The following is an 8,622-nucleotide window of genomic DNA, read 5'->3' as shown; positions in this document are numbered from 1 at the left end:
ATTTCGACGTCAGTATGGATTTTGAACCCCTGAATAAAATAGGAATCCATAAGTATTTCCCCACTGATACACACACATACATACATACATACATACATACACACACAAATTCATGGAGAGAAGAGAAAGCTCTGCCCTACAATAGGAGTCTCAAAATATTACTTCTTAACTCATAAGTACAAAACACGTACCAATTAACTTTACAGTGGAGAAGGCTGGCAGACACCACCTTAGCCAAATGACAGAAGTTAACATCGCCAGATGGGAAAACAGTTTACATCACATTCTTCCTGATACAATGCAGTGGAGAATACAAACGGCATCACTTTTGAGGTATTCCTGCACCCAAAAACGCATAAATCAGGAGGAAACATTAGACAAACTGACAGGTACTCTTCAAAAATGTCAAGGTCCTGAAAGACAGGACAACACTAAGGAACTGCTTCACACTAAAGGAAACAGGAGAACTAAATGCAATCGGTGACCCAGGATGGGATCCTGGATCTATAAAAAACATCACTGGGCCAGACAAGTTGGCTCAGGCCTGTAATCCCAGCACTTTCGGAGGCTGAGGTGGAATGATTGCTTGATTCTAGAGAGAAAGAGAGGGAGATTATTGGGGGAAAAAAGGGCATTTTGAAAGAGGTATGTGGATTAAATAATATTGGATAAATGTTAATTTCCTGATTTTGATGTAGAAGAATGCTCTTATGAAAATGCACACTTACGTATTAAGGGGTAAAGGATTATGATGTTTGTACCTTATTTTCAAATGGCTCATTAAAACATATAGTAATATAAACAGAGAGAGAGAATGATAAAGAAATGCAGTTTTGTCTGATAAGTGTTTAATAACTGGCTTTCTGAAAAAAAAAATATATTGAGCCGATTTCCCTGGTGCAAGCACTCCCACTATGATTGACTTCAAGCTGAAGATGTGACACCACTGAGGGCAGACTTGGGAAGTGCCTTAGTCAGCTCTGGCTGCTGTAACAAAACGCCATACACTGAGTGGCTTGTAAACAACAGAAATGTATTTCTCACAGTTTTGGAGGCTGGAAGTCCAGGATCAGGGTGCCAGCACGGTCAGGGTTGGCGAGGGTTCTTTTCTTGGTTGCAAACTGCTGACTTTGCTTTGTATCCTCACATGGCAGAGAGCAAGAGAGTTCTTCAGGGTTTGTTTATATTTTTGATTTTAAATTGAGACAAGGTCTTGCTATGTTCCCCAGGCTGGTCTTGAACTCCTGGCCTCAAGTGATCCACCTACCTCAGCGTCCCAAAGTACTGAGATTACAGGCATAAGCCACCTCACCCCACCCCCACCAGGGTCTGTTTCTTTTTTGGTTTTTGTTTTGTTTTGTTTTTGAGACAGAGTCTCACTCTATCGCCAGGCTGGAGTGCAGTGGCATGATCTCAGCTCACAGCAACCTCCACCTTCTGGGTTCAAGTGATTCTCCTGCCTCAGCCTCCAGAGTAGCTGGGACTACAGGCGCCCACCACCACACCCAGCTAATTTTTGTATTTTTAGTAGAGACAGGGTTTCACCATGTTGGCCAGGGTGGTCTCGATCTCTTGACCTCATGATCTGCCTGCCTCGGCCTCCCAAAGGACTGGGATTACAGGTGTGAGCCACCCAGCCCCTGACAGATCTGTTTTGATAAGTGTATTAATCCCATCGTAAGGGCTCCACCCTCATGACCTAATCCCCTCCCACAAGTCCCACCTCCTACTCCATTGCACTGGGTGTTGGGATTTCAACCTGTGTGTGGGGCGTGGTGGAGAGGGACACATTCAGACCACAGCAGGAAGAGACACCCACGACCAGCCCTCATGAGATGCCAGGTCCAGTCACCGCTGTCTGTGAAATTCCAGAGGGAGATTGTAATTTGTTTCTCCATCAAGTCAGATAAGTGCATTTTAAGCTTATGAAAATATCCTCGGTCACCTGTTGGGAGAAAGCTATTCCCCTTATTAACACATGATATTCAGAAAATGCAAGTTTTATTTTCTACAGTCATTTGCATTAGTGTGTAAATATTTGGGGTTCTTACTCATGAATGTTTTTGTGATAACAAGGTTATTATTGGATAAATGTTAATTTCCTGATTTTGATGTAGAAAAATGCTCTTAAGAAAATGCACACTTACATATTAAGGGGTAAAGGATTATGATGTGATAATTAAAAATATGTTATAACATTAAAAATATGTTTCCTCTCCATCTGTAGTTATCATTCCTTGAAGACTGTATTTATGTGATAAATAAGAAAAGTAAACATATAGCTAATATAAAAAACAACATTAAACTGTGTTTAAATAATCAGTGGCTCTGATCCGCCCACTTTCAATGATGGGAAGGCTGCTTTCCTGTGCAGAGGGCTGTGGGCAGCCAGAGGCCCCAGCTGGAATGGCATGAAGTTCAAACCCCTCTCTCACAAGGGCTGGCAGCGGCACGCAGCCACGTGGTTCAGCCAGCCAACCAGAGATCCCATCACCCCGACCCCCGCGCCTGGGCCCACCCCGCCCACAGTAAGGTGCCTCATGCTAAGGCATCACACCAAAGTAGGCAGGGTCTGAAGCCTGGAGGAGCTAAGGGTAGCCGGCATTCACAGAAGCTGGGCCAAACCGTTGGCATCTCTGTGGATCCAACACGACACAACAAGTCCACTGAGTCCCGCAGGCCAATGTACAGCAGCTAAAGGTGCGCGGGACCAAACGCATCCTCTCCCCAGGAAGGTGCGCGGGACCAAACGCGTCCTCTCCCCAGGAAGGTGCGCGGGACCAAACGCGTCCTCTCCCCAGGAAGGTGCGCGGGACCAAACGCGTCCTCTCCCCAGGAAGGTGCGCGGGACCAAACGCGTCCTCTCCCCAGGAAGGTGCGCGGGACCAAACGCGTCCTCTCCCCAGGAAGGTGCGCGGGACCAAACGCGTCCTCTCCCCAGGAAGGTGCGCGGGACCAAACGCGTCCTCTCCCCAGGAAGGTGCGCGGGACCAAACGCGTCCTCTCCCCAGGATGGTGCGCGGGACCAAACGCGTCCTCTCCCCAGGAAGGTGCGCGGGACCAAACGCGTCCTCTCCCCAGGAAGGTGCGCGGGACCAAACGCGTCCTCTCCCCAGGAAGGTGCGCGGGACCAAACGCGTCCTCTCCCCAGGAAGGTGCGCGGGACCAAACGCGTCCTCTCCCCAGGAAGGTGCGCGGGACCAAACGCGTCCTCTCCCCAGGAAGCCTTGGCCCCCAGAAAGGGAGACGGTTCAGCAGAAGAACTGAAATTGGCCACCAGCTTGACAGGACCAGTTATGCCCATCAGGAACGGCTAGGGGAAGGAGAAAGCCTAAATCATCACCGAGGAGGAGAACTTCAAAGCCTTTGCTAGTCTCCGCATGGCCTGTGCCACGACCTGGCTCTTCAGCATATGGAGAGCTGAGACAAGCTGTAGGATGTTTAAAAGAGAAAACAAATACCTGCTGGGGACTTTAAAAAAAGGGGGGGAGGCATACCCAGCCTTAAACTGAGAGAGACCCTAGACATTCAGGTATACATTTTGTGAACCAGGAAGGCCCCAGGGGAGGCCGCCCAGAAGGCTGGAGCATGCAGGGTAAAAACCCACGTTTCCCTCCTGCAAGTGGCCCCAGGCAAGTGCATACAAATAGCACATGGTGGATGTCCTTCTCCCTACCGTTCACATTTTCCATGCAGCTAACCCTCAAAGTAGGAAAAGGGTGAACACAACACTTTTGTGTGTATCCCTGTCCAGTCTACGGAATACACCAGTGCTGACCCTGCCTGGGAGGCTCCCGCTGCTTGAGCGTGCCTGAGGATGGGAAGCTCATTGGTGGCAGGGTAAGGGGTCTCTGCGGTGCTGATTTTGCTGGCTGGTCCTGAGGATGGGAAGCTCATTGGTGGCAGTGTTACAGGGTCTCTGTGGTGCTGATTTTGCTGGCTGGTCCTGAGGATGGGAAGCTCATTGGTGGCAGTGTTACAGGGTCTCTGCGGTGCTGATTTTGCTGGCCGGTCCTGAGGATGGGAAGCTCATTGGTGGCAGGGTAAGGGGTCTCTGCGGTGCTGATTTTGCTGGCTGGTCCTGAGGATGGGAAGCTCATTGGTGGCAGTGTTATGGGATCTCTGCAGTGTTGATTTTGCTGGCTGGTCCCGGGACTTTTATAGACCTTAGAGGGGAGGAAGCGCATGCCGACTGATTCCATGGGTGGCATGGGTGGGTCCAGAAAAGGTACCACGAGTCCCCACTCAGGTCCACAGGACTGGCAGCCCAGCCATCAAGGCCCTCCCTGGCCTGAAAGTGGGACCTTTCCACAAAAAGGTATGTAACATTTTCAATTTTCTATGTAAATTGTTACAACAAATCCAGGTAGACTGCGGTATATGGAGACTGCATAGTGTGAATTCTAAAGTTAAGAAAAAAACAACAAAAGAAAATAGCAAAAACCAAAGATTTATACTGAAACAATCAATAGAGGTGATAAAATAAAATACCAAACAATTTTGATTAGTCCAATAGGATGCAAATAGGAGGAACTGTGTTTTTTGAAAAGGGTACAGATATGTGGGAAACAAAAAGCAAATGTTAGATTTAAATCTTACCAGAGAGATAGCTATAACAAATACAAATGAACTAAATACTTCAATTAAAAAGAAGAGATTGACAAACAACTCACTTTAAAAATAAAGAATTGATAAGACAGTAAAGTAATAGAAAAAGATACACCTTGCAAAAAGATATTCCGTGTGCGTGGATACACAAAGATAGCAGGGTTAGCTACACTTACATCAGACAAAATAGTTTTTAGGTCAAAAACTGTAAAAAGAGACGAAGAAAGTCATTATATAATAATATTTCAATACATTAAGAGGATATAACAATTGTAAATATATATGCACCCAAAATTAGAGCACTAAATATATAAAGCAAATTTAAAATAATTTAAAGGGAGAGATAAACTAAAAAGCATTGTAGGAGATGACTTTAATACATTTTTTTAAAATTTTTGTCTAGAAACAGGGTTTTGCTCTGCTGCCTGGGCTGGAGTACAGTGACATAATCATAGTTCACTGTAACCTTGAACTCCTGAGCTCAGGCAATCCTCCTGCCTCCAGCCTCTGAAGTAGCTAGGACTACAGGCATGTGCCACCACCATGCCTGGCAATTTTTTTTTTTTTTTGTCTTGTAGAGATGGGGTCTAGATACGTTGTGCAGGCTGGTCAACTTGAACTCCTGGCCTCAAGGGGTCCTCCCTCCTAGGCTTCCCAAAGTGTTGAAATTACAGGTGTGAGCCACCAGCATGAGCCTGGCCAATACTTCACTTTCAACAAGGAATAGAACATCCAGACAGAAAATCAAAAAGGAAACATTGGCCTTTAAACCAAATGGACCTAATGGACATATACAGAACATTTCGTCCAATAGCAACAGAATATACTCTTTTCTGGAGCACATGGAACATTGTGCAGGAGTCTATGTTACAGCACAACATAAGAAGACTGAAGTTATATCAAGTGTCTGTTGTAATCACAATGGTATGAAACTAGAAAATAATAACAGGAGAAATCTTGGAAAATGCACAAACATGTGGAAATTAAATGACCTGCTCCTGAATAACAATGAGCCAAAGACGAAATCACAAAGGAAACAAAAAATATCTTGGGACAAATAAAAATGAAAATACAACACAATATGAAAATGGAAAAATCTCAAGAAGCAACCTAACTTTACAGCTCAAGCAACCAGGGAAAGAACAAACGAAACCCCAAGTGAGCAGAATAAAAGAAACAATAAAGATCAGTGCAGAAATAAGTGACATTGAGACTTGAAAAACAGCAGAAAAAAATCAATACAATTGAGAATTGGACTTTTTGAAAAGATAAGCAAAATTCACAAACCTTTCCCTAAGCAATAAAAAAGACAGAAGACTTGAATAAAATCAGAAATGAAACAGGAAACATTACAACTGAGACCACAGAGTAAAAAAGATCATAAAAAACTACTGTGTACAGCAACCAATCAGATAGTCTAGAAGAAATGGGTAAATTCCTAGAAACATATACCAAGTATGAATCATTAAGAAATAGAAAATACAGACTGGGCGTGGTGGCTCACACCTGTAATTCCAGCACTTTGGGAAGCCAAGGTGAGTGGATCCCTTGAGACCAGGAGTTCAAGACCAGCCTGACCAACATGGAGAAACCTCATCTCTACTAAAGATACAAAAAAATAGCAGGGTGTCAGGGCACATGCCTTAATCCCAGCTTCTTGGGAGGCCGAGGCATGAGAATTGCTTGAACCCAGGAGGCAGAGGTTGCATAGCCAAGATTGTGCCACTGCACTCCAGCTTGGGCAACAGAGCAAGACTCTGTCTCAAAAAACAAAAAAAGAAAAGAAAAGAAAAGAAAAACAAAGAAAATAAAAACAAGTATAAATGAGTAAGGAGATTGAATTAGTAATAAAAAGTCTCCCACCAAAGACAAGCTCAAAAACTGATGGCTTCACTGATGAATTCTACAAAACATTTAAAGGACAACTAATACCAGTATCTCTGAAGCTGTTCCAAAAAATTGAAGTGGAGCTAGGATTTCCAAACTGACTTGATGAGGCCAGCATTACTCTGATACCAAAGCCACACAAAGACACTATTTAAAAAACTACAGGCCAATATCTCCAATGAACATAGATGCAACAATTCTCAATAAATACTAGCAAACAAAATCCAACAACACATCAAAAACATTATATGAACAAGTGGAAATTATCCCTGGGATGGGAAAATAATCCATATGATACCCCACATTAACAGAATGAAAGATAAAAACCACATGGTTATCTCCAGTGATTCATAAAAATAATTCGACAAAATTTAACATTCATGATTTTTTTCAAAAAAGCTCTCAGCAAAATTGGTATAGACGAAAACTTCCTAAACATAGAAAGGCCATTCATGAAAAGCCTACAGCTAATATCATAATGGGAAAAACTGAAATCTTTTATTCTGAAATTTTCTGTGCAAGGGAAGGATGCCCCTCTCACCACTTCAACACAGAACTGAAAGTACTAGCAAGAGCAATCAGGAAAGAAAAAGAAATAAAAACACTTAAGTTAGAAGGGAAAAATTAAATTATCCCTATTTGCAGAGAGCATGATTCTCTATGTAGAAAACCTTAAAGACTCCAATAACAATTGTTAAAACCAATAAATTTAATAAAGTTGCAGGATAAAAAACCAACACACAAAAAGCGGCAGCATTTCCACACATTAACAACAAACTATCTGAAAAAGAAACCAAGGAAACAACTCCACTTGCAATATCATTAAAAAAAATTAAATAATTAAAAATAAATGTAACCAAGAAAGTGAAATATCTGTGCACTGACAACTCTAAAACAATGAAATAAAGCGAAGACACAAATAAGTAAAAAGATAGCCCACGGAGAGCATGACCTGCCAAGGATGAAGAAGAGTTTTATTGAGTATTACAGCAACTGAGAGGAGTGTAGCTCCTCCCTGCAGGCTGGCTGCCCATGGAGTGCTCAGCTCCAAGCAGACAGGAGGCCCTGGAGAGATTAACTCCTCTCCACAGGCAAGTAATTCGGTGTCTCCGCAGGTGTCCGAGGCTCTCAGCAGAGAAAGCAGCTCCCCCCGGCCTGCAGCTCCCCCCGGCCTGCAGCGCCCCCCGGCCTGCAGCTCCCCCCGGCCTGCAGCGCCCCCCGGCCTGCAGCTCCCCCCGGCCTGCAGCTCCCCCCGGCCTGCAGCTCCTCCCTGCCTGCAGGTCTCTACCGCTCTCTCCAGCGGCCCTCTGTCCACTCACCTGCCTCCCTTCTTGGGTCGTCCTCCGGCCTCTGCTCTGCCTGGTCCCGGGACTTTCATGACCTCAGAGCGGAGGAAGCACAGGCCGACTAGCCCACGCGTGGCCACGGGCGGGCCTTGAGGAGGCACCGCGAGTCCCCACTCAGGGCCGCAGGACTGGCCGCCCAGCCTTCAAGGCCCGGCCTGACCTGAAAGTGGGACCTTTACTGGGGGGACCTTCCCCCTCCCGCCGAGGACTCCGTCTGCCTCCCGTGGTCATTCAAGGCCCCCAGGGCTCGGCCCTAAACCCGCCCCGAGATCGGAGCAGAGAGAGGCCGGGTAACCGGAGCAGACGCCCCAGAGCCCGCGGGGACAGAGCGGGGAAGGGAGGGGTCCTTCGGGGCCCCCGAGGGTGCAGGCTGCGGAGATGCCCGGGTCCTGCAGGTGAGAGGGCAGCTGTGGTCCCCGGGAAGGCCGAGGCCGACCCTCCCTACGCCCGGCCGTCCCGCTGGAGCCCAGGAGCGCTCGGAGCAGGTGCGGTTCGGGCTGCTCCAGCCCGGTCCTCTGGGTGCGCCTCCTGCCGGCTCCGTAGAGCGCGAGGCCGGGTCGGCAGCGGCGGTTTGGGCGCGAGGGCTCCGGCCCCAGCTCAGAAGGGGCGGGGCTCCCGCCAGCTCCGTGGACTGTGCAGCCCCAGCCGTGCTGCGAGTTGGCAACAGCTGCTGCCATCAGCAGAGCGGGGGAAAGACCTCAGCCAAGCGGGCGGCAAGGGATCCCCAGCCCCACAGGGAATCTGAATGGGACGACAACGATTCCAGGAACTGGGCATTCCT

The 8,622-nt window shown here is 46.8% G+C and overlaps 1 long non-coding RNA gene across 1 annotated transcript; it reads left to right on the top strand.

Moving 5' to 3' along the window:
* Positions 1–3,765: 3,765 nt before the first annotated feature.
* On the top strand, positions 3,766–4,228 carry LOC126956281 (uncharacterized). Its single transcript, XR_007726272.1, has 3 exons — positions 3,766–3,847; positions 3,915–3,975; positions 4,043–4,228. It is a non-coding gene; the product is annotated as an uncharacterized LOC126956281 (long non-coding RNA).
* The last annotated feature ends 4,394 nt before the right edge of the window (positions 4,229–8,622 follow it).

Source organism: Macaca thibetana, chromosome 6 (genome assembly GCF_024542745.1).
Source record: "Macaca thibetana thibetana isolate TM-01 chromosome 6, ASM2454274v1, whole genome shotgun sequence".
Lineage (NCBI taxonomy): Eukaryota > Metazoa > Chordata > Mammalia > Primates > Cercopithecidae > Macaca > Macaca thibetana.
This window is presented reverse-complemented; position numbering and strand designations above follow the sequence as displayed.